Source organism: Cyprinus carpio, chromosome B6 (genome assembly GCF_018340385.1).
Source record: "Cyprinus carpio isolate SPL01 chromosome B6, ASM1834038v1, whole genome shotgun sequence".
In the NCBI taxonomy this organism is placed as follows: domain Eukaryota; kingdom Metazoa; phylum Chordata; class Actinopteri; order Cypriniformes; family Cyprinidae; genus Cyprinus; species Cyprinus carpio.
The window spans coordinates 23,160,168-23,187,262 of NC_056602.1; the positions used below are offsets into that span (position 1 = coordinate 23,160,168).

Consider the following 27,095-nt stretch of genomic DNA (forward strand, 5'->3'; position numbering starts at 1 on the left):
ACATGTTAGACTGCACCCCATAAACACGATCAAGCCTAGAAAAAAAACTGTGAACCACCCCTTTAATAAAACTTAGGAATGAAAACAACTTGACAAACAGGATGTAGGTGGAGGTAAAAAGGACAGTGCAGATCAATAATATGGTGCTTTATTTCTTGCAACTCTCCCTATCTCTCACTTACTCTCTTTCAACCTTAAAGAGGCTGTTGAGAGATGTAATGTCACATGATCGACGGTAAGCTGAGCAATCATGACCCATTCCTGCAAAGAATCCCGAGCATGACACTCATTCAGAAACGCACTTACATGTATGACTTAAGTGACACACAACACACTTAAAAAAGGAGCAGAGAGTGAGAAACTTAGAAAGAGAGAGATGGAGAAAGATGGGGAGAGAAAAGGGGAAGGGATCAGGATTGACAGATGAGGTGAGTGAGAAAGGAAAAGAAAGAGGGAGCACAGACAGAACCTCCAGAAAATAAACAGGGTGTCTTGTTTCAAAGGCAAGGGGGACACACAGGCATTCCATTGTTCAAGCCAATTACCAGAGGCAAATAATAACAGCAGATGGATCCAGCAAGGCCAAAGAATGAGTGAGTGAGAAGTGGAGAGCTGCAGAACAGATGATGAAATGTGAGAGAGGAGGAGGAGGAGGGGTCAGAATAACCCGGTCCTAAAGCACCACACACCAGATGTGGACTTCTACATGGACGGTGCACAAACATAAACTTTCATCCCAACCTTGCTGCACAAACACATGTTTTAAAGATAAATATATTCTATTTTATTATTTATTTATTTATTGCTATTTTGGTTCACAGACAACAACAGACAGAGGCCAAGAATGGAATCGGGACAAGATCAGAATTAAACCCTGCATTTCTCACATACTGTAAGCACCAATAAAGACTAACACCAATAAACAAAACCGCCTAACAAACATCATGATGAGATGATGACTTCAAGATGTAATTGTCAAGTGCAAAAACAACACATTATTATTATTATTATTATTATTATTATTATTATTATTAGCACTAGAAACAAAGTATTGAATCACACAAAAATAAAAATTAATCTAAATAATACTGATAATGAATTATTTTATATTTTTAAATATTTATCAATATAATGTTATATAACAATATGCTTTGCCGTATACACCCAGCTTCAAAACAACAACTACTTCTACTACCACTAATAATTTATTTTATTATTTTATTATAGTAAAAATATTTAGTAGTAATAGTAGTAGAAATAGTAGCACTAGACACATTCAGCTTCACAAGAACAAAATCTTATTATATAAAAAAAATACATTAACAATTCATAACAGCCAACAATAGTAATAATAATTTTATATTATTATTATTATTATTATTATTATTATAAACATCATTATATTATTATTATTATTATTATTATTATTTAGAAACAGAATTGGGACTCCATAAGCAACCAGGCGAAATATAAACAGCATGTACTAACTAGTAAGCCACAGCTCCAGTTTGAAAGCATAGTTATTGGAATTACACTAATTGTAATTTGCTCATTATACAAACCAAACTGCTCATTAGATAGGAGTTATTTTGTTCACTCAAAATTATTGTATTATTGTATAATTATTGTATTGCATCAAAAAGTTAGTTGCTTTTGCTTTGAGTAAAGGCTATGTGTTATGTTGAGAGCATTTCTCTGTTTTGTTTCTTTGGGTGTATTTTATTAGCAGTGGAGCTACAGGGAAGAGCATCTGAAGCGAGAGGAACTGGCAACTCAATATGCTGAAGGATGTGTCATATCGCTGCTCAACTGACAGCCCAAGTGTGTGCGTACAAGGAGAGGGGGGGCCTTTTTCAGCCTAAAACAAAACGCATCCTCAATGTGCCCCTGTCAAGGGTGGGAGATGTCTTCAGATAGTGGCACAAAAGATCAACCGTTCCTTTTCAGTCGAGAGAAAAGAAAGAAAGTTTTCGTTTCATTAACTCAAGACTAAAGCGTAATTATCTCCCTATGGGCCGCAATCACCAAAAGAAGGATAATAGAACTGAAAGCACTTTCCACTCCACTCATCTAAGCGGTTCTTTTCTTCTCTCTCTCTTTTTTTCCACTTGTTTTTTCTTCTCCGCCCTCAGATGAGATTATCCAATCGAATAATGGCAACAGATTGCGGGGGCAAGAAAATACAACTTTCAGAATGGTGTCTGTTTAAGAGCTTTAAAGATTCGACGTTATCTGGCTTAGTGTTCTTCTACTTGTCAGCGAAATGGTTTCCTTTGCTTTCGTCTGGCATCTCTTTTCCTCTTTATCTCTCTCTCTTTCGCTGACTTTGGAACGGGCTGGAGGAAAAACAGGGTGAGGGAGGTTAGCCACTAAGTCACCCTGGTTCTGCCTAAAATGAGCTATTTCTCAAATTCGAGATTTAGATTTAGATATAACGCAAACATTTTAAAAGTATATCCCCTTTTCTCAATTACTAACAGGCTGCTGCTTAAAGGTGCTTGCAGCGCTAGCCTTAAGATAAGTCCCTCAAGGATTTGCAGCTAGAAACACAGAGCAGGCCCTGGATTTAATTAGCTTATGAAAATAATTGCCATTAGCACAACTCGGAAACGGTTTGGAGCACCACGCCATGACGGAGAGAGAAAAATCTCTCACTTCTGGAAAGGAGAAGACAAAGAAATAGTGCGAAAAAAGGAAATTGGCAGGCCAAGCGACTGTTTTGTGCACTGACACAGAGGTCGAGTTAATTAGACTATTGTCATTTTAATCAGGACAGCTTCTCGGTCAGCCTTCCCTCAAAGAGTGAGCGAGTGTGTGCATGTCGACGCCACGCTCAGGGTCTCTGTTCGGTGTGTGCGTGCCGGTTCTATGGACTCGCTTCGCTAATGAGCAACGCCACAGAAACAAAGCCCCCGAAGGACCACCGGGGGAAACTCCTCGCCCTTCTCTCTGCTCACTTCTCTGTTCATTTGAAAATAATTTAAATATCAAATATTTGAAATCATTTGCTTCTCCCTGGCTATCTGATATTGAATGGCAAGTCTTTCATGTTGCCTTTATTATGTTCATAGACCAGCATTAAAATTCAGAACTATCATTACAAGTGACTATATTTATTACAGCAACTATCATTTCAGTCCGAACCATGGATTGTTTTCAGATAACTATGAATATTTAATTCTGACAAGACATTGTTATGCAAAAATATCCACAATGAGAGCTGCTGCACCATAAATGCATAAATCCTGTCCAAAACAGTCACAGAAACAGGAAGCTGAATTTACATCGTACACTGTCAAAAAAGTCAAATTAAAAACTTAGGATCAGTCTTCAGTTTTTGAGCATAATCAAACTGGCTTCATCTCATTTTTTAAAATCTTGATTCAGTTAACATAAAAATTAAGTTGGAATTGGTTAAAGTAATGGAAAAGGATATGTTCAAATGACTAATCGACCATATAATTTTTTACAGTGTACAATAATTTAAAATCCCACTGAATTCTGATTTGGTTATGGTTCACATAGTACATATGAAAAACAAAGGCAAAAATTTCAAACAGCTGAACATCCTGTATCACACTATGCCTAAAACAATTAGATCTCATAACTGGGGATGTAACGGTATTATAAATATCTTGGTATCGCGATATTATCGTGGTTACATAATGATATGAAACGAAAGGTCTAGTGTAGTGTAGTGTAGTGTAGTTTTTAAAATATATTTAAATGTCTTGTTCTAGCATAAAAGATATTTAAAGTTGTGTTTTGGGCCAACAGCACTAATTATGCTTTATTTTCGTGGCAGTAGTGTTGCTTCGTCAATGAAAATTATGACTAAATGTCGTCGTCAACGAACCTTTATCATGTGACGAAAACGAGTCGAGACGCAACATAAATGCTGGTCATGTGACGATGACTATAATTAAATGTATAATGCGATATTGTTGACGAATAAAAATGAGACTAAATGTGGTTTACAAAATAAAAACTAAAATGTCTCTTCATTTTCACCGACCAAAACGAGACAAAACTAAATGTTATAACTTTATTTCATCTCGTTTAGTCGCGTTATTATTATTATTTTGCAGAATTTCTTTTTAATGTGTCTCACTTCAGGAGCTGCATCAGATCGCACTGCGCAGACACAGGCGATGTCACTTCCTCAAGCCCCACTCGCGGCATTATTTAAAAGACGACAACAAAGTTAAGTGGGATTTATACTTACGCCTGGCTCCACTGACTGCAAGCGCATCTTCCCAAGCGGATGAGGCTTTTATACTTGTCGCGTTTGCCATTGTACTATCCTTTGAAACGACAGGGGAGCGATGAGGAGTAATTGTCCTCTAAAACCGTCAGGAATCACCAGTGAGAAGAAGTCATTTTCCAGTACAAGTCTTGTGACGAATGAGTTGATGAATTAATAATTTCTTTATTTACAAACTTAAAACAATCTTAAACTATTGGCTGTATTTCACATCAAACACAAGACAATTTTAAGCAAATAGTGTATAATTAATATCTAAATGAATTCTATTTTATACAATAAAAATTAAACGTACCTTAAATAAGAAGCCTTGGACAAACTATGCAAACAACTATTTCCAAAAATATGTTTTCCATCAAAAAGCACCTAATGGAGTTTGAACTTCACATTAAACTGCTTCTGTTTCAAACAAACACCGGCACAGACGTGCATGTTCGGCTAGAATCACCCTGAACTCGTGCATGTTTGATGCAGAGCTGTGCGGAAAGTTACAAAAAATGTTGTGCACGCCACCACGCGTAATGAGTTCGCGCAGACTCAAAGCAAACTTCCGGCAATTTTATTTAATTTAAATGTATGTGTGTGTACTGCTAAAATGTTTGGTTGGTAAAATAAATGCTGTAAATTCAAATCAGAGCGTCTTCCGTGTCTGGAATAGATGTATTCTTGAGTCTATAAGGTAATAATAATATAATAACCTTGTTTGGAATGGGTTTGGCTAAAATAAAATTTTGGTTACGTCTATACTACTGGGTACTTGTACTATATTGACTGGGTTAAATAGAATTGCATTACTAAAAAAAAACTAAAATACAAAACTAAAAATTTTCATCATTTTCTAAACTAAACTAGACTAAATGTCATCAGTTTTTGTCGACTAAAACTAGACGCAAATAGTCATGGATAATTCTGATTAAAATAAGACTAAAATGCTCAGACTTTTAGTTGACTGAAACTTGACTCAACTAAAAAGAGTATGAACGTGACTAATAAAAACTAAAATGACAGCTTCACACAAAGACAAGACTAAAACTAAAATTTGTGGCAGACATTTACAGCATTTCATAAGATTTGTAGTGAGATGCATTTTTGTAAGACTTATTTTTTTCACTGAAGCTGATATCTAGATATTATCGAGATATTATCATATTGTGAGATTTTGATATCGTTGCATCCCTGCTCATAACAACTCAACCTTAACTGTGCATTGCTTTAGGCTGAGTGCTTGCTTTGAATACACTTCCCCAGGACATTATCGGTTTCATTTATTTCCATATACCCCACTATGCATCATAGGGGTGACATATAGAACAACATCTAACATTGAGATGTAAAGAAATTCTGTTGGATGCACGTTAACTCTTTTGGTTGTCATTATGTATAAATTGAGCTTTCTAATGATTCGTGCCTGCAGTCATGTCAAAAACATAAATCACAGGATGGAAATAGGGAAGCCAGCATTATAAAACTTTTACATTTGAACATAACCTGTCAAAACTGTAAACCTGCTGCAAAAGTCTAATTTGGTCACATCATACTGTACAACTCTCCAACTATTAGAAACACCTAGTTGCTATAAACTGCTAAAAACACACACTTATGAAAACATTACTCATCTCCCCTTGAGTTGCAGCCTCTTTACAAACTTCATTTAGGCCTTATTCTGTCCAACATGCACAATTTGTCTAATTTGCATGTAGCTGGAAAAATAATTCTCTCATTTATTTCTTAAACTCGAGATGAAAAACAGACTAATGGCTCTATCTTAATTTGGAATGTTCTTGCCATTTATCATCTTCCAGTTCACAGTTTTATCACTCATCATAAATATTTCAGGCAGTGTTAATATTAATTTGATCAGATATTAATTTTACTCAAAATGCGAGTAAACATCAATTATTCAACAAAAGGAATGATAAGTGGAGCTGATGGGAGATTTTTAAAGCAGTCTCGTTCCTCGCTATTAGTTTATTAGGTTAACAAAACAAAAACAGCATGCTTAAATCATAAATCATAATTTTACCCCCATGGAAACTATAGTAAAACTGGTTACACTAAGGTCACATGATCAGCACCATCAAATGCAATTTGTTGGCACACTCTGACATGCTGCACCTCTATTGGGGATTATCATGGATTAAATGAATAAATTAGACCCTAATCTGAATACCAGTCTCCTCCCCACTGGACACTGTCTTTAGGGTAGATTAATCTCCTTCTATAGTCTGTAACAGGCTAAATCACTATGATTATTGCTCATCATGTGGGTTGGGTATATTCTTAACCCCTAAATCTACATACTAAACTTCAATTCATAACTGATCCTGAGTGATATGCTATGGCTATTTATCAATCTTAAATCATGAGGCCATTTCATAAAATGATCAGACTTACAATTCCCCCCTTGTAGACAATAAAACTGTAATTTCTGCTTTTTCTTCCTAATTCTTATAATACCTAATTCATATACATGCATAAATATATAAGTATGTGAATATGTATTCACAGTGTGGAACTGAGGTGTCGCAATGTTTTTTTCCCCTATAAGAGATTCTATCTGCAGAGCAACAACAACAACAACAAATTAAACAAGTATTTTATTGAAATTAGGTTGATAAGATAAATGAGTAAATCAAGTGACATTAGCTACATTTAAACAGTGTTCTAAGGCTGCTCCTCCACTTCAATTATTCATCTCTCTCGTTACTGTCGAGCACATAGAAAAGAATTAAAAACCGCTGATTCCTCCTAATTAATGCTCTCGCTGATACTCGCTACAGATGTCTTAGATTTCTCTGGTAATCTTTCACTGTGTTTAACCCTGTCAAACATTCAGACGGTCTATTTTTTTCCAGTCTCTCTCCATCTTGGGCCTCTTAACCCCCTCTATTTCTCCCGCTTGTCTATCCGTCCCATCCCCGCCACATTCTGTCTTGTCTCTATCTCTCCCACTAAATCACCACTTGATGTTTCTTAATTTATTCCACTCTTTCTCTCCTTTCTCCCCCTCTCTTTGCCTCCCACTCACGGACACACACTCTCGCATACACAGGGAGAAGGGGGGTGGTGTGTTTTCTTTGGGTGAAACGTACGTTACTGTGTGAGAGAGGAGACTTTAAATAAACATCTGCACAGCATGGTCACAATAGAGTCTTTTGTGTTGAAATGTGGAGAAAAAATGTGATATTTTAAGGGCCATTTTCGGCTCGACATGACGTGGGCTCAACATGAGAACTCTCAAACAGGTTTGTTCACTCAAAAATGATAATTCAATCTTCATTTAGTCACCCTCATGTCGCTACAAAGCTGTATGAAGATCTTTTTTTCTACAGAACAGGATAGGAGATATTCGGAAGTCTGGGCTGGTCAGACTTGCCTATGCAAAGACAGTGGAAGGATGTTCAAGCTTTGAAAAAGAATGCAAAAGCACCATGAGCAACACAAAAAGTTGAAAAAGCCTATAGAGTATGACCAATGAGCTATATTATTTGTGTGAGAAACTGAACATTTCAACCATAATGTGCTAACCACTGGAACTGGATTAAATCATTGAGATAAATGCTACAAATTATTTTGATTTGTGAACAAATCATTAATAGATTCAAAAGATCCAAATGAATCATTCATTTATAAATCAGATATTGCTACTTCCTCTCATGAATGCACCAAGTAAAGCTAGGCAGGATGTCAAGATTTTCAGTGAATAATGACTGAAATGCTCACACTGTATGGTGCTTTTGCATAATAAAAAAATAAATGAATGTTTTTTAATTTTTTTCAAAAAAGAGCATGGACACAGTCCTCAAAATATCTTTATATTCTGAAGAAGAAATTCCAACTGCAGCTGAAGCAAAATCCCACAATGCTTTTTATTTATTTTTTAATAACTAGGCAATGATTAATCACGATTAATCTCATCCATAATAAAAGTTTTTGTTTATATACTGTGTGTGTATATATTCTGAAAATATTTACATGTATATATTTATAATCATCATTTATATTATATATAAATATATTTAATATATAAACATAAAACAATTTTCTTAAATACATACAAGCATGCGTATTTATATATACATAATTAATATACACAGTACGCACACATATATTATGTACACAAAATGATTTATTTTGGATGCGATTAATCGTTGCCCAGCACTAAAAATAAAACTTTATTTAAAAAAACGAAAATATAAATTCTATTTTATTTCTTTAAATAACTTACCAGTATGTATATGTACTGTAGACGCTTCCACACCTTTATCTCCCGCTATTCTGAGAAAAGGCCGTATCTTTTTCTGCTTCCCATCGGCCAGCGTTCACTCTTTGTTCCAACACACTCCGCGTCAACAAATAACACTCTATGCAAAGTACTGCCTGCAAATTGTTTTGGATCTGTATTTGAATATTTAAATGCTTCACTTTAGATCTAGATATATGGCAGCAATTTTCATATGAGTATGAAACAGGTACACACACACACAAACTACATGATAGCGGTTTGTCTTTTTTTTCCTGCCTGACAAAGATCAATCTTATACATACCAAACACTCACATTCCTATCACTGCAACATCATTTTTTAGAAACACAGAATCACCGAACTACTGCAATAAGTGCCCAAAGTCTGAATTAAGTGTTGTGGGTACAAGGATCAAAACAGCCACCCACACTACAGCATTTAACCAAATTGGATGTGTTGATAATATTACATTTACATATAACATAACTGCACAGCTCTGAGCGACTGCAGTCAAAAACCAGCCTAGAGACACACATGAACTTAAAATCACAGGTTGCTTGCAAGAGCACATGGGAAAGAAATCTCACATGTGGGTCAACACTGCAGGGTCAAACTACCGGTTGAAGTTGTCAATTAGATTCCCGGCTCATCATCCCATCCAGCTTAGCATTTAAACACCCTCATCGGGTCAACGAGAACTACATACACCCGTTGTTCTCCTCGGTTATGCAAGGCCATGCTATTTGCTTAAAAAGATGGACAGATTACGCTGGAAGGATCGTAATCCTGGGGCTGAGCACGCCGGCTAGCGTTTGTTACTTTGTGTGGCTTGAGAAAGAAAAAAAAGACAAGCTGGATTTACAGATTTTGAGAAGGACAAGATAAGAGATGCTTTGATCTTTTGACTTTGAGAGGGAGATGCTGACTCGGTGCTGTCTATCTGTCTCTAAAGAAAAAAATATGACTGAATATCTTACAAAAATGTCAAGAATAAGTATGTGAACATGATGAACATATTTTTTAGGAACAGGCAGTGAAAAGATATGGCCCTTCAAATGTGCCACAATAAAGAAATAATTATTTATCATGTTCTACCACACTGGGTATTTAAAGTGACAAAAGAAGCATCTATAGAGATTCTTAAAATGTTTTTTTTTTTTTATTATATATATATTATACAAGGTTTATATATATATATATATATATATATATATTATATATATATATATATATATATATATATATATATATATATATATATATATATATATATATTTATAATAAAGTAGAACTCTAATTCAAATTCTATATAAAATTAGTATATTATTTTTAATTTTATATATGTGTATGTACTGTGTATGTATTGTTCATTTTGTATAATTAAAATATAAATCAAATATTATACAAATATTCAAAGAAAAGCCATCATCATTTATATAAACTGATCCAAAGAAACATGCCTCGTGTTTAGTTGGCATGAAGAAAAGCAGCCAGATCTTTAAAAGAGAACACAGCTCTGGATATGACTGGGTGAGGAAAGAAAAAGATAAACAGAAAAAGGGAAGGGGGAGGGTAATGGCACTGAGGCAGGATGATATGGCAGGGTTTGGCAGAGGCCTATAGGATGCCAGCGATGGTGTCACTAATCTTCACGTGACCCAAGGGGAGAGAGTGTGAGACAGAGAGAGAAACTGTCGGCTTCTTTAGATTCGGGGTGCTGTGACTCATCTGTTGCTTGTCACATTGGGTTTGGAGCGTCCGCGAGGCAGCCATGCCCCCGAGCAGCACCCGTGTCCTCCGTCTGTGTATTTACAAACAGAGACAGGGCACAAACAGGCTGGGGTGAGTCGCTTTGGCAGATCTGTGTGAAGCAGGGGCGTATAACACCACCAAGCAGAGGGAGAGAGGGGGAGGACAGATGGGATTGACCCTTATGTCACCATTCTGAACAATATGACATTGCCAATGTGTGTGTGTGTGTGTGTATATAAAAACAGACTGGATCTGGAGTTTTAAAGCTCAAAATTACTAAAAGATGAGGCAAAATGCCTTTTAATTAAATTCAATTATTCATTGTTAATTAAATGCAGTGTGTTAAACCAAAATGTTTTAAACCGATACACTATAAAATATACAAAAAAGTAATTCCAGTTTGAATAAGTAAACTGAACTGCTTTGCAAACGACCTAATTACATAGCTCACTTATAAACACATAACAACATACATAAAGTATACATATTCACCGTTCAAAAGTTTAAAAGGTCAGTAAGATTTTTCTGTTTTTTTTTTTTTCTTCATTAAAGGGGTCCTATTATGCTCTTTTACAAAGTCTTGATTTTGTTTTGGGGGTGTGCTAGAACAGGCTCTCATACTGGGTTGTTCAAAAGTCACATTATTTTTTTACATATTTTACATTGTTACAATACCTCTCTCTCCAGTCTGGCATGAACGGCTCCGATAGTTCCTGTATCAAATGAAGGCCCACCCTCTGAAAAAGGAAATGTGCTGTGATTGGTTAGCTGGGCCAGTGTGTGTTGTAATTGGCAGCACTTGGCACCTGGTCGGGAAATGTCATGCCCCTTATCATAGCCACCTGAGAGCTTCAGTGTAAATACTGTGTTAAAATCAAATCAATTTGAGCGTGATTTAAACCTGGATGGTTGTAACCACTCTATGTTCATCTGCCTTGGGAAAGCTAGCATGTCTCCGACATAGTAAGAACACTTGTTGCCTTCTCTAGTGCAGCTCAACCAGATCTCATCCCATTCTATGGTATTTGTGATATCACAAATCCTGGAAAATATGCATTGTAGTCCAAACCAGAAGTTTGTTGTAGTTTTTGAAAAGTGATTTCTGTTAAATAAAATTTCTGCTTTTGAAGTGGACTTTGAGCTTTGTAACTTTGCAGATCTTTTTTATGCTCAAACAGCAATATTGCAGACTAACTAAAGTTGAAAAAGTGAAAAAGCATAATAGGACCCCTTTACAGATGCAGTCAATTGATTAAAAGTAACAGTAAAGACATTTAAAATGCTACAAAAGATTTCCATTTCAAACAAACCTTTGAACTTTGTCAAAAATGTTTCTCAAAAATGTTTCTTTAAAACCAAATCAGCATATTAAAATGATTTCTGAAGCATCATGTGACACTGAAGACTGGAGTAATGACTGAGCTTTAAATTACACTTTAAAATATATTAAAATCAAACAGTTATTCTGAACTGCAATATTTCACAATATTGCTGTTATACTATATTTTTGATCAAATAAATGCTGCCTTGTTGAGCAATATTTCAAAACCATAATAAAAAACCTTACCTACTCCAAACTTTTGAACGGTAGTGTAAATGACTACAACAAAAACTGAAAAATAATACTCTGTATATGTGAAACCAAAGTTACGTTGGTAACACAAACCACAGTGTGCAAGTCCAATTATCTGCTCAGTTTCTTTTTTGTAAGGTTGTTCACATGATCTTTTAAAGAAATAGCTTGCCGAGCAAAGTTTTCTTTCCTGTGCTGAGGTATTTCCTATTTACACAGGAAGTTGGGGTGGAACATAACGAAGCAAACTTTTTTTTTAAAATGGCCAATTGATTTTAAAAGTCTTTTTTGTCTGCTTTTAGGAGTACATTAGAATTTATATTACCTCAAAGCAAACAAGCATGGAGGAAAAGCCACAAAACTCAAAAACTAGTCAGGCAACAGGCATCACACCTAACGTCGCACTTCTGTCCAAAAAAATAAATAAATCAGGTATTTGTTTAATATTACACTGTTCACATTTCACTGACAAAGGAAACAAAAAAAGATTTGGGCCTCATTCAGCCACGGTGTAAACAAAACTCAAAGGTCTTGTTAAACAGCCAACCGACCTGCACGGTTCAATCATTAAATGTCATATTCTGCACAAGAGTGCAAAGCTACAGTCAAAGGCTTCACAATCAAGATATTAAAAATTGAGGTAGAAAGCTCTGAAAGGTGTCGACTAATGTAACTAATGGAATGTATTAAAGTACCGCGGTGTGTCTTAAGATATTTTCTAACCTAAATAATTAGTCGATATTGAAAAGGTTAAATTCAACAGCAAGGAGAGCTTTTCAAGTCCTCATGCAGAGTCATAAATGTAGTCTTCTCATTAGTCATAACCCATCTGCAACATGTAAGTAGCAATTATGAGTCCTAAAAGTGCTTTTAAAGAAAGTGGTAAACCATGTGCAAGACGTTTAAGTGAAGACCCTCTTCAATAACTCTTGTCACAGCCACCTTGCTGGCCACTTTAAAACCGGACCCTGCAAATTACACTTTAATGGACAGACTCAAATCCACCTGCTTTCGCTTTCTGTTATGGTCATAAATCTGAATAACTAAATAATAACCTGCACTTAAACATATTTGGAGTGCTTTTCAACTCGGATCGCCAAAAGTTTGGACTTTCATAAGTGCAACATTTCCGTAAAACGCCCCGAAAAATCAATATTCAAGAGGAAATAATCATGGTTCATTCACATGCAATGTGAAAGATTAATGCATTAAAACTCATCTAAAAGTTTGTCAGAAGAGTGTGTTGTTTTGTTTGTTATGTTTAATTCATGTTGCCAACATGGAGCTGAGCCAATGTCACCATATTGACTTTCAAATATGTGATCTCTGAACTAACGTGAAATTGTGTAGTTGGAAAATGACAAGAGATTGATTTCCATAAGTCTCATAAGCACAACTGACTATGTAAATAGGGCTGATTTCTTTATGGGGGTGGGGGAAAATAGCTCGGCTCTCCATTTACATTATCAAATGACACAATTTACATTCATGTTTTCCATTTACTATCAATCTGTAACGTACACAGTTTTGCAAGCGGGCGTAACTGTTAGAAGCACTTCTCTAAAACGTTGCCTGGCCAGGCTGGTAGGAATACAGACTTTGCAGGAGCTCTATTAATCTCACAATGCAACACACTGCATGCAAATTTTTTTTACTAAAATACATAATTCAAATCAAACACTGATGACAGAGTTGAGACATTTAGAAACACTCCAAATATACGTGGGTTAATGTTTGTTGAGCACCTGTTTTAGAGACAATATGATGATAAGCACTAATACTGCATGTCATATGCCGCAAAAGGATGCTTTTTATAAATCAAGGTCATGAATATATATAAATCTTTACTGTAAACAACAGAATTTGAACACAGACTGGCACTGTGACATGTGGGCAGTGTCATGGTTTGTTTGTTGTGTTTACACATCACACAGGAAGTGAAGGCCACAAGAGACATGGATCAAAAAGGACTGTGGCGGTATACTAGTCAAACTGTGTACAGTCTTAGAATTCAGATTAGCTAGAACCAACCTTGTGTACATGCTGATAGCATTCAGAAAACCATCTAAACTTTGAGCATATTCTAACAGATGTGTTTTAAAAGTATCTGAAAGGGTCAATTAATTCACACTTCTACACAAATATCATTGCATTACACACAAATTAAATATTAAACCAAGTGTCAATTATTTTAAACATGCAAATTAATTAATTCATAATTAAACCAAGCATTTGTATTGTATAAAAAGTAAACAATGTGGAATTTATTCTAAAAATAACTAAATAAATAAATATTAAATAAAGTAGAATATATTCTAAATAAATATTAAACCATGTAGAATTTGTTGTAATTAAATATATATATAAACAAACAAACACAAAAACAGACTTAAACTCAATTATTTCACATAAATAAACAAACAAACAAACAAACAAACAAACAAACCACATGGCATTTGCTGTAAATAAATAAACAAACTAAAAAAGCGACATTTAAATAAAATATAAATGAATGAATGAATAAAAACTGCATTAGATATGTATAAAATGTTAAACCAAGTAACATTTATTTTAAATAAATAAATAAAACATTTCATTAAAAAAATTGTTTGTTGGGCTTTATAGAATTACCGTTAAGAAAAAACTAAAAAGAGTAAACTACCACACATATCCTAAATTTGCATTTGCATGAACTGAAGTGAATGGATAACAAAGAAGGTAACTTGAGGTGAACCGACTTCACATATCCACCAAAAATGACTTTGGGACCATTTGGTTAAAAGTAATTACAAGAGGTGCTTAAAAAAGTGCAGTTTTGACAAGGTCTAGCATCATTTGCTTGCAAATTCCACTTGGTTTAATATTCAGTTATCTATTGCAATAAAATTCATTCAAAAGTGTGGCTAGGCACACACATACACTGTTAAAAACGTGAGGCGTACCGTTCAGCATCCACAGGGCTGGACCACTGCACTCTCCTGTCTGCAGGACAGACAGCGGGTAGAAAGATTGGTGGAAGAGAAGGCAGACAGAAAGAAGAGAAGGACAGACAAGAAAAAAACATCAGTGAGAAATGAGGAAATCTACTGAAACTTCGAATCATCAGAGACTGGTGTTCCACATCCAGTTTCCAAAAAAACTGATGCGGATTTTGGGCTAATTATCCAGCCGATATTGTGATAGCTTTATCTCCAGACAAATCAAATGGAGTTTTCTTTTCAGAGAAGAACAAGGTAACGAGGGAGGGCACAACGAGAGAGGTCACTTTGAAACAATTGTTCATTACCCGTTTCCGCCGAGTTTATTTTTGCTCCGCGTTTAAATAATCTCACGATACATTTTTAGCATCTTAAAAGGGCAAAATTCCCTTGATTAAACAAATAATAGCACATTCAAGAAAACTGTAATTGGGTTCAAATGGATTCGAGCAGATGCTCTAATTGCATTTAAACACTCTTCCTCCCTAACCCTGGATTCACAGCTTCTTAATTACTGGCCCTCTCCATGCGAATCCCTCCGGCGGAGAGGTAGAAAAATAAAAATAGTGCGAGTTTTATGGCACATTGTTAAACTGACCTATAAACTTTTTTATTCAAAATAAATGAAGGCCCAGTGGAGGCAGGGAGGGTGAGGTGTTGAGGGAGTGCTACTAAACTCAGATTAGCCCAATCCCCTCTGGACTCCGATCCTGTCACTCATCTTCACCGACTTTCTCCCTCCCGTCCGTCCCTCGCTTTTTTGCCGCTGAGGGGAGGGAGAGGCAGAAATGTGTTTCCTGAGAGAGGTGGAAAAGGCACATCCTGATTATAAGAACGACGGCCCGTCTGGCTAGTGCGGCCGCCGCTGGTGTCCTTCTTGCAGAGGCAGCAAAAGTTGCGCGTGCCAACTCAAACAGGGCTTTCTTTCACACGGGGGGGCCAGCGCGTGTGTGTGTGCGCTCCCGCGGTGGCCTTCCTGAGGGCGCGCTGCAGCTGGAGCAATGAATAAAGGTAACGGGCGAAAAGTCAACGCTACTGTAAACTCTCCACCCTCCACCCGTCTTTCACCAGGACGTTCTGAATCAAAAGAAGAAACAACCCCACCTAAAAACACGCGCATTGTTTTTCCCCTGCAAAACCTTCCCACGAATTACAAAGGAAAAAGTTTTTAAAGAGGGCAAGCACTCGCTTTATTCCCGGACCTGTGATCGTGCCAAACAAAATGCCAGGAGAGAAAGTGACATTCAGTGTTGGTTTAAAAAAAAAAAAAAAAACGAGCAGTTCAAAAGTGATTAGACTCTTTATTTCATTGTTATGAGCCTGACACCAGAGAGGAAACCAGAACAATCCATTCAACCATGTTTTCCTTTTTTTCCTCCCTCTTTCTTGCTCTCTGAATTTAGAAACACTAATTAGTTTTGCTCTCATAAACCCAACCTGAAAACGGCCAATTAGATAGTGTGAAGTAGGAGACGTGCTGAAGAAACAAGTGCTTGAAGGGAGAAAAAAAAAAGGGACTAAAAACCTCATCATCCTTCAATTACAGCTTCACATGCACCGCAACGAAAGAGAAGAATAACATTTCACACTTTCCGTGCAGAACATATGCCGGTTTGGCATATTTGTCGTTTGATGGGAAAGGGCTACATGGACGTACTGCAACATAACGGTGTTATGTAAATGAAACACGATAATGCTTCATCTGTATTGGTTGTTATTCGAGTCTCTCGTGGGTGTATTGAGGTCACCACGCTAACTGAACCACCTGGCTAACCACAGCAGCAGCTGGGCCTTGATCGTAGCGACCAACCTGACCAGCGTGTTCCCTTAAACCACCTACGTTAATCTGATATAGCAATTCCCCGTTTCAAGGGTACCTTCACGCAAATGACGCAAAAAAGACCGCTTTTGTTTTTCAAAAGAGTCTGTTTTGGTTTTCTTGCCAGGTGGCTTATTTTCATACAGAGGACGTCATAAAAATTAATGATAAACTTGAACAAAATTGTCTTCAGGAATTTTTGGGGCCGGTCCCCTGAGTTGACCCGGGCGAGTCTTTCATCAGTGTCAGAGCGAAGACTGATGGCCTGTCAAAAGAAAAGCCCTCCTCCATTTCTGGCCAGCTCCTGGGCTGGGCAACGCGGCTAAAAAAAGGGTCTGGGCGAAGCGGCGCTCTGCGCTTTTTGCCGGGAATGAATTCTCAGATGCCGGGGTTGCTGCCAACGTCCTTGCAGCCAACGGCTGAGAGGGCAGCAGAGTTCATGCTAACTGCAGCTTGGACCTGCGCTGAACATCTGCTCATGAATGAGCCGGCTGCCTACTAAAAAAGTGCTGCTGCACTACGAGGGCCTGCTGATGAAAAATTCAACGCTCTCTTTCTCCTGGCACGCTTGTTTTGCGTCTATTCTCCTGAGCCCAACCCTGCGGAATCATATTAAGAGAATCTGCGAGCACACCGCAGAGTTTATCTGGAAGAACAGCTGGTGCTGAAAAGGGATCTGCTGCTTCAGGAGAGTTCAGGGACTTTCGCACAGAGATCTACCGTCACGTACACCATTTGTCCTTGAAGAACGAAAAAAGGGTTAAAAATCCAAGTAATATGCTGGAAGAGGTGGCTACATCTAGCAGATTACGTTACTCTGATGGAGTGATGATCATGAAGATCATGTGACAACCTGTGTCGAGGGTCAATACAAGTGTATCGATACAAGTAGATATGTCACATGTGACAACACTATTTTTTTTTTATCAGTATTTTTTTTAGTTTTTCAGCTAAAATAAAAATGGAAACAAATTTCCAATGGGTTAAAATAAATGACAATTTTTTTTGTTTGTTTGTTGGGTATCAGATGATATAGCAGAAAGCCTTTTGCTGGTATTCAATATTTAATCTCAATATTGATGTATTTGCTCAAAAAACTGCTTAAAACTGTGATTTTATTCACAATTGTTTTCTGCAGAACATTATAGGCTCAGACATAAATTACAGTCAAGTAGATTCAAAATGCTTAATGCCTGGAATACTATACCCGTAGAACTAAGAAATATTACATATTTGCTTCTTTTTCTGAATCGATAAAATGGTTGGTTATTGGATAATCAAACATGTCTTCATAATTTGAAGTAGTGGTTTCTTGCTTGCTTCTGGGTTTTATAGGTAAAGTATTTTATGTTTGTGGCTATGTTTGCTGGAATGTTTTTATTTATGTACTTGTGGACTTTACCATCAACCTGCCAGGGACTTCAGATGAAAATTAGCCTGTATGGCTAAATCTGGTACATTTATATAATAAACTTGAGTGCTTATGTTAATTAATGCGCATTATCCCTTTTAAAATAAAAATAAAGAATAAAGAATGCAAGAATTATAATAAATTCAAGTTAAAAAATAATCAAGACATGTATCTGAATGAAAATGTCATTTACTAATTTTCCTTCATATCAGCAATATTTATAGATTATTAGTACTAATAAAAGAGTTAAATTAAAAATTAAAGCCAATAAATTACATCTAATAAAATGAACTTCAGTGACTATTTTTAAGAAATGATGCAAATGAATCATTGAGATTTGATTTGATTCATTACAATAGTTCTATCCTGACAACACTCTGATGGATATGACAATGTTAATGTATTTGGTCTTTGGCTTTTGTTTATTGCTGTTGTTGTAGTTTAATCCTACTGCTGCAAAGCAAGTACAGCAACTTGCTACTACTGATACATACAATGATACGATGCTGTGAGTATTTAAGACATACTGCTGCTGCACAAATAGCATATATAATAACCTGCAGCAGAACTATACAGGTGGAGCTGGGGAAGGTGGAGGGTTTCAGAGGAACTCTGAAAGCATGCCGCAAACTGCTTTAGTGAATGCTAGCCAGCCATTTAAATGTTAAACAGTAAGCTTATTGGCTACATATGGAATATGAACCAGTCAGCTTGTGCCAAGTAGTTAATGGGGTCATATGGTGCTGCTAAAAAGAACATTATTTTGTATATTTGGTGTAATGGAATGTGTTTATGCGGTTTAAGATTAACCCTCTGGAGTCTAAGGGTATTTTTGGGGCCTGGAGAAGTTTTCGTCATGCCCTGACATTTGTGCTTTTTTCAGTTTCTTATAAATATCTAAATGGCTAAAGTCTAATCTCACTGTAATCAGCACAAACTGGGCTATAATAATATGTGAGCAGCATGTATGTACATGATTGTGTTTTTGAGAAAAAAAATGTTATGCGTGGTTAGTGAAAAACTAAAAATGTTAAATCACTTGAATAAGGCAATAAAACACATACAGAAAATTGGTTACCGGGACTTGAGAACTGGAGCTTGTAGCCTAGAATTTTTTTTTTCTAAATGATGTGAAAATCATCTTGTTTACTCACTTACAGAAAACAATATATTGATTTAAAATTTCTAAGACACTTTTTGTTTGTAAAAGTCATATGCGAGTAGGCGTCAACTATCATGAATTCACACCTGAGAAGACAAAGGCCTGCATAATGAGCTGCATAATGAGCCATTCAGTCAGCTGTGTCACTGAGAGGGGTGAGTTACAAGAAAGAATGTGAGGACAAAATAACTGTATATAATTTTATGTTTGTAGTTTATTAGAATATATTTAATTATCCCACAACATAATTTAATACTCACTTGTGAGTGCAGTTAAACAGTTTATTAGGAACAATCAAAGCTGACTTTCAAACTGAATTTTTTTGCATCATTACTCCAGTCACACAATCCTTCAGAAATCCTTTTAACAATCTTATTTTCTACAAAAAACATTTATTGTTATTATTATCATCATTATTATTATTATTATTAATGTTGAAAAGAGCTGAGAATATTTTTTTCAGGTTTTTTAGGGGGGATAAATTGAAAGAATAGCAGTTTGTTACATTTGTTACAGTTACATTTATTGGTACATTTATATTATTTACATCAAGATTTTGAATGGTATAGTAGTGTATATTGTTATTGAAACTTCATGATATTTCACTTGATTATACATTTAGTCAGGAATTATAGTTTGGAAAAAGTCTTTGGAAAAAGTCTAACTAGTAAAATGTTTACACGTTATGTGAAAACTAGTACAAGTATATAAATAAATAAAAAGAGACTTACTCATGTTAATGATCTCTGCTGAATAAAGTGCTTCATTCTTCTTTTCTGAGGAAATCCAAATCTCTAATCCTCAACCACATCACATCTTTTTGGGGTGAATTATGTCTTATTCCTCTCATCGCGAAGCAAACAGTAAAATAAAAAAACTTGAAGAACAGTCTCGCTGTGTTGTCTTCTGTTGTGTGGGCGTATTCAAGCCGCACGCTTCAGTGAAACATTATAATTTGAATAGCGCGCTCGGCGCGTGGGCGTGGTCGCATTAGAAGATAATGAAGGGAGACGTAAAAAAACGGACATCGCGTTGTTTTCATATGGATTACTTTATCACAGAATATTTGTTTTCAGCAGCACTTGTTTAGTTTAAAAGTAGACATGTCAGGCTTTCTATAGATATCTCTCTCATGTCTCTGTGTTGAGTATACTGAGTTACAGTTCATTTTAATGAAGCGTTTGTAACTGAAGATCAGCGCAGACAAAGGCTGCAGACAGCACTCCTGGTTTGTTATCTTTATTTTATAAGTGCACAAAGTTTTGTTGTTATTATGTCTGTATACAAAAAAAAAGTAGACCCTTTACAGATTCGATTGATGTATTGCTCTTATCTGTACGATCAAAACTGAAAGTGTAATTTAAATTCTTTTCGGGGTTATCAGGAGAAAATACCCCAAAACGCGTATACGCGTTAATCGACTTCAGAGGGTTAAAAAAAAACACATTATTTTCCACATACTGTACATTATTGTTTTCCTCTATACCCCGCCTTCTGAAACGCGTCAATTTTTACAAGGCTCATCGCTCTGAAAAGCAAGGTGTGCTGTGATTGGCCCAGCTATCCAGTGCATTGTGATTGGCCGAATACATCAAGCATGTTACGGAAATGTTACGCCTCTTAACATATTGTCATGCCTTGCCCGGCCGGAGCGATGAGACATAAACATAAAACCCATTATAAACGTGATTTCTACTCGTGACTTCTTTTGGAAGGCCAAACAAAGTAGTTTCGCTTTCACAGTGAAACACACAGTGTCTATACGACATGACGGTGGCAACAACAATACTACAATGAGAATAAAAGGATACGCCTTCTTTCTTTGAGTGAACATCTGGGCGGCGTTATGCAAATCTTCCCACTTAGTGATGTAGAGATGTGGGGGCGTGTTAGAACGAGCCGTTTCAGGGTCTCTTTTACAAGTCTTAACTTTTTAAAAAAAATAAAAATCTCTTTGGATTTGAGATTATAGTCTTTGCAACTTTACAGATCTTCTTTATTCACCAAGAGCTTGTAACACTCCAAAGAGAAAAGAAAAATTTAAATCACATCATAAGACCCCTTTAAACTCTTTCAATATAATCAATTTCCATTAAAGACCCATCAGCCTGCGCCCTCTAGAGTTTCATGACAGAACTTGGAATATAAATGAAGCAGAGACACTGCTGAAACATCTTGGTCTTACTGCTCTCATAATCAAAAGTTCCGAGTTTAACATTGTAAAACTCAGACAAACATCCTTCTTTAATATTCTAGTCTCTCAATGTTGCAAAAAAACCAAACAAGACACTGAAGAATGGCTGACATTAAAGACAAACTGCTCTGCCACTCCATCACAGTGCCCTCTCCTCGACCCTGCAATTTCCAGGTACAGATAATCATAGTCTCCACTTTACTTCTAAAGTCCAACTAAATATTTGATTTACATAAATCCACCAAACCATTATACCTACAGGAGAGTCAGAGGTTTTCTTTGGAAAAGTATCACTATGAGTAATAGGAGTTTAAGGAAGTGGTCAAACTGAAATAACCGATTATCTCACATTCAGCAATTTCGCTTCTGTCTCGGGCCAGGATAGGTTCAGCTCAGTGAGCCATAAACATTTTGTTTGTGTACAGTGCATCGTGGTAAAATGCGGAACAAGGGCTACAACATTTGGTTTCCATGTTTGCAGATGGTTCCATGTGCAGTGGAACCTTTTAGAGGCATCAGCAAAAAAACTGGGGAAGCATTAAAATAGGTATTACATGTTATTTGTTTCCGATTGGAACGTTCCAACTTCCTTGAGAGACTGATGAACAGAAATTGCAACATTTGTCATAGAGTATTACTGGTCATGCCTTTAATATGCAAAAAGTATGGCTTTTTTGAACACAGCTGTGATTTTGTCATGATGCACCTTTAGATAATTTTCCATCAAAAAGCCCCTTCTTAAAAAAGAAGGTGACACTACATTGGTCTAATGTTTATTTGATATTTAGCTCATTTGCTGCTAGACAAAAACTACCAGGCCACTTTTAAAGGAATTAAAAAAAAAAAACAGTCATAACTACATTAAAAAAGAGGTTGTCAGGCCACTTTTAAAGGAATTCTTAAAGAAATTCAGTCATAATTTACTCACTTTTATGTCTTACAAACCTGCATATCTTTCTTAATTCTGTGTAACCCAAAAAAAATCAGTGTTTTAAAAACAGTGTCTTTTGTGTTCTGAAAAAGGGAAAAATAAGTTTTCAACTTCTCAGACAACAATATGGCTGGCTACAGCTTTCAAAAACACTTTAATAAAAAACAACTGGCATACAAATTTAATATTATTGCGTTATTAAAAGTCAGCACTGAGGTAAATGTTCAATAAGCCATCCTATCAGATCTAGAACTGTGTTGTATCTTTTTAATACATCTAAATGTGTCAGTAGTAGGGAGCCAGAGAGAGGGAAAAATTGGTAAATATGACTGCTTAAATTTAATGCAAACATTGTTGACACATAATGTAATTTAAGTTGGGTAGTGTGAATGAAAGCCCAGCAGGGGTAATAATACCCTCCTAATGAGAATCCTCGCACGCCCTAGACCTTGCTGAGATAGCCATAATGCATGGCTCCTCTTTTTTAATAAAATAATTGTTACAGTTATTAAAGATGAATCTCATCAGAGGCAGGATGACAAAATAATTCATTACCAAACGCATGGCTTTAAATAGCTGCAAATTAAATTTCCCACAGAAAATATGCCTGTAGATGAATGAGATCATTATTTCATAAATATTGGATTCAGTGTGCCCTTGGAAGACAAAAAAAATAACACATCCGAACATCCATTTTAACAGTTCACTGCGAAATGCAGTTAATAAATGACTCTAAACCCACAAATAATTCTTACCACATATGTTAATTTGACAAAGAAAAAAGGCAGCATTGTGGATCGAGTTTAAAGGTCCGGGTCGGCGCAAACCATGGCTTGATAATGCGGTGCTTAATACGGATACCGCCAACGTATAATTACTCCGATTATTTAGAGTTCCTGCTGTTTACTAAAGTTCCCAGCAGGCACTTGGCATCTCCTGTCCTCTCTCACACACAACAGGATGTAAAGAGGAAAGCTTTATTAAGATCCTGCAGCCATAAAAGAGCAGGGTGACTAACCGGCTACATTAGCGTCTAAAAGCCAAAGTTATTTAAACCCAATAAAACACTAATACATTGTTTGAGTGGAAGTTACAGTGAAGTTATCTTCACCTTAATAACATCACGGCCAGCCTGATGTTGTTTAGATCAATAAAGCCCATTACAAGAACAGGCCTCAACATAGATAACAGGGCTCAAGCGCAGTGATGTAACACTCTATGGCATCTCAAAGAAGAAAGGAACCTTCTATTAAATAAAGAGGCCAATGGAAGGCCAATCATAAGGCATGGTAATCTGATAAGAGGCGAGTGTGAGTGTTTTTAATACGTGCTGCATTTGAGTACACTTGGATGGTGGTTTGTGGCAACCGTGCAGATGGTTAAGTGACACGTGAGGTGGCATCTGTTAAGATTACGACCCTTCTTGGCCCCACTCACTGTCACATACTCTTTCTAAGCTTAAACTACCTCAATATTATTAGACAGACACTAAGCTTTGTATTTTCCCAAATTGTGTTCATTTTGCAAAAATACAGATTGAGAAGAAATTAGAATGCCTTTATTAAAGAGAAAGTTCATCCAAAAATAAAAATTCTGTCATCATTTACTCACCCTTGTGTCATTCCAGACCTCATAGACTTTCTGTCTTCTGTGGAACATAAAAGTAGAAATTTTGAGAAGTGTACATATATTTACATTACATTTACAATTAGTCATTTATCAGACGCTTTTATCCAAAGCGACTTACAAATGAGGATAATGGAAGCAATCAAAATCAACAAAAGAGCAATGATATACAAGTGCTATAACAAGTCTCAGTTAGCTTAACGCAGTACACGTAGCAAGGTAGAAAAAGAATATAACATATTATATATATATATATAAATATATATGAATAGAAAACAATAAAATATAAATATATATATATATATATATATATATATATATATATATATATATATATATATATATATATATATATATATTATTTGAGTGAACCCTTTATTGCTTTTTTTGATGCTATCAGAAAAAAAACTGAATATGGTTAAACTCGCTGTGTAATTATTCATAAAATTTGTAAATACACAATAACATTAATTTAAAACAATGCACATATATCTAAATATAGTTTTACAATACAGACAAGAGTCTACACTGTATACTATAACTTTTTTCATTTATTATGTATATGTTAAGTACACCTTTTGTAGATGTTTTTTCAAACATTTTAAACACATTCGCTCTATAGTCATTTCAAAACACTGAGTTAAAGTGATAGTTCACCCATTTTTGGGTGAACTATCCCTTTAAGTCAACTTTGGTTTCAAACAATAGCTTGGGTTTGGGGGCAGGACTTTCCTGTTTGGCTGACCAATAGACAATAAGGGGGAGTGGTCTGCCAATCTGTTTGGAAATAATCTTTGTTTTTTATTTCAGAAATAAAATATTTTAAGAATCTAGAAAAGAATTTAGAGTCACATTATGAGGTACAAAGTCACAACAGGGATACAAAGTCACAATGACATGAAAAAGTCATTTTTATCCCAAGGCAAAAACAAGCTTTTATATGATTCAACTAAAATCAGCTGTAAATTAAAAAAAATAAATGAGACAAACTGAGTTGAAAGCAATTCACAGATGTGTCAATATGTGGCGTGAAATGATTTCTCATGTTTGTACTGTATGTGGGTGTTTGCTATTTGCACGAGGGCCTATTTTCTGTGCTAGTCCACCAGGTGATGCTCTGACATCTTACCGTAACGTCTGACTCCTGACTCAATGCACTTACACACAGATACACAAATATTTAAACACACATAAAAACCAAATAATTTCCTTTACACAACAAACTAAATATTTCTCATTCAGACATGGTGCAGTAATGGGCGATAACGTTATCAACGCAGGAATGACAAAACATTGACATAACATTCACCTTGCACAATATTAAATTGCAAACAATCCTGGGCAGAACAACCTGTTTGCACAAAGAAAACCAAATGAATCTACATTTTTTTGTTGTTTACCCAATTCAGTTTCTCAAGCTTAACTCCAGACAGCCTTTCAGAAAGCTGTTTCAGTCTGGTCAACAGACAGGAAGTGATGAAAAGCATAAATGGTTTTGAAAGGGAGAGCGAGAGAATGCGTGTGTATGTGAGGGTTCATAACAGTGTGTTGTTTCTGGTGCTAGGTATAAACACCGGCCTGAGCACTAGGTCTGACAGATGAAACCACAGGAAAGACTGCTCTGATGTTACCTCTCACACCGCACGCTCAGTGATAAGAAGAAAGAAAAAAGGAAAAAAGATCTGCAACACAGTTGAAAAGTCCCTTCATGGGGGTTTCACTGCTGTGTGTTTCAGAAGAAGGGGCCCGTCGGCACACAGTGCAAACAATAAACACGCTGCATGATCTCGGTGTAAGGTCTACCCTTGGTGACTTTGTAAAATCTCAACATCACACATCTTGTTTTTTGCTTGCTGACATCTAACATACTGTATGTAATACATAATGTAACTGTAAACATACATAATGTAATTGTAAAATAAAATCTAAAAACTTTAGACAGTAAACATTAAATGCTATCTGCTCAGCAAATTAAACGCTAGCTAAACAAAATCCTCCACAGTTTTTTTTTTGTTTGTTTTGTTTTTATTGTTATTTTTTATTAATATTTTTAGACACTGAGGTTTGTTTTGATGTACCTGGGTTAATTTCAAAGAGCAAAACAACACTGTTAAAACATCCTGTTAAATTACCTGCTAAAACTGGCAGAATTCAACATTAAAAATACAGAGACAATGTTTCTAGTATTACAGAATGGCATATTGGTGGCTGTATAAAACTACACATTTTATTAAGTGATGTGAATGTTAAAATAATCAATCTGAACTACTAAAATCTGCTTTTTACTGTCAAATTGACTAATAACCACTATAATAATAGGTGGTAAAACAGAAGGCCACATGATGAATCAGAGTTCACTGCATGTGGCCCATCCATAAAAATGGCAATACTCTTAGGCTACATTCACACTGTCAGTTTTTGGGATTAACAACTGCATTTACTCACAGGTGTGAGTCTCCCGTTCACAGAGCAACTTACAGTTGTGTTTGGAATACTGTCTGTATGAACATGCAACAGGAGTCAAGCCTGTATTCCTTACCAGTAACCATGGCAACTGTGACTGAAGTAATATCAAAGATGGCGACGTCCATAAAACTGAAAAAAGTCTTATCACGTTCTGACACAACAAGAGTCCAGTTGAGCCACGAGTTCATCCGCCAAATCTTCATTAACCGACAGCAACTTTTATATTTGGGTGGAGAACGGAGCATCTGAGTCACATGCAGAACACAAAACTGACAGGAGCGGCTCCGGTGGAGAAAAACTGACTGAATCTAAAACTTTCTGATGACACAGCTCATTTCTCGCTCACTGTAAGTTACCAAAACCACAAATTAAAACACGCAGCACACGTTAGACACACGTTTGTGCCGCAGAACAGCTCTCTTGCACTGTATGATGTATGACCAGTCCTGTTCCATTCACACAGTGTGTGTTTTCAAAGAATGTGATTGTGAGTCCTGAAAGTGTACAGGTGTGAGTACGGTTACAGAATGCGGTTGTCACACCCGTAAATAACCATACTGTGTGTAAACGTAAGTGAATTAAAGGGTTAGTTCACCCCAAAATGACAATTCTGTCATTAATTACTCACTCTCATGTCGATCCAAACCCGTAAGACTTTTGTTCATCTTCGGAAC

The 27,095-nt window shown here is 36.1% G+C and overlaps 1 protein-coding gene across 9 annotated transcripts in view; it reads right to left on the minus strand.

Moving 5' to 3' along the window:
• The window catches only part of LOC109048914 (forkhead box protein P1-B), a 180,392-nt gene that overhangs the window by 126,539 nt on the left and 26,758 nt on the right, over positions 1 to 27,095 (minus strand). For 3 of the 9 annotated variants that reach the window (XM_042726359.1, XM_042726349.1, XM_042726351.1), the window contains exons 4-5: positions 23,941 to 23,977; positions 14,777 to 14,816 (exon numbers count right to left, since the gene is read on the minus strand). The exons of 2 other annotated variants lie outside the window; for them this stretch is intronic. The gene's annotated coding sequence lies outside the window, so the exon portion shown is untranslated. Of the gene's footprint in view, positions 1 to 14,753; positions 14,817 to 23,940; positions 23,978 to 27,095 lie in introns of all 9 variants that reach the window. 4 more of the 9 variants (XM_042726350.1, XM_042726354.1, XM_042726352.1 and 1 more) reach the window with 3 other exon arrangements.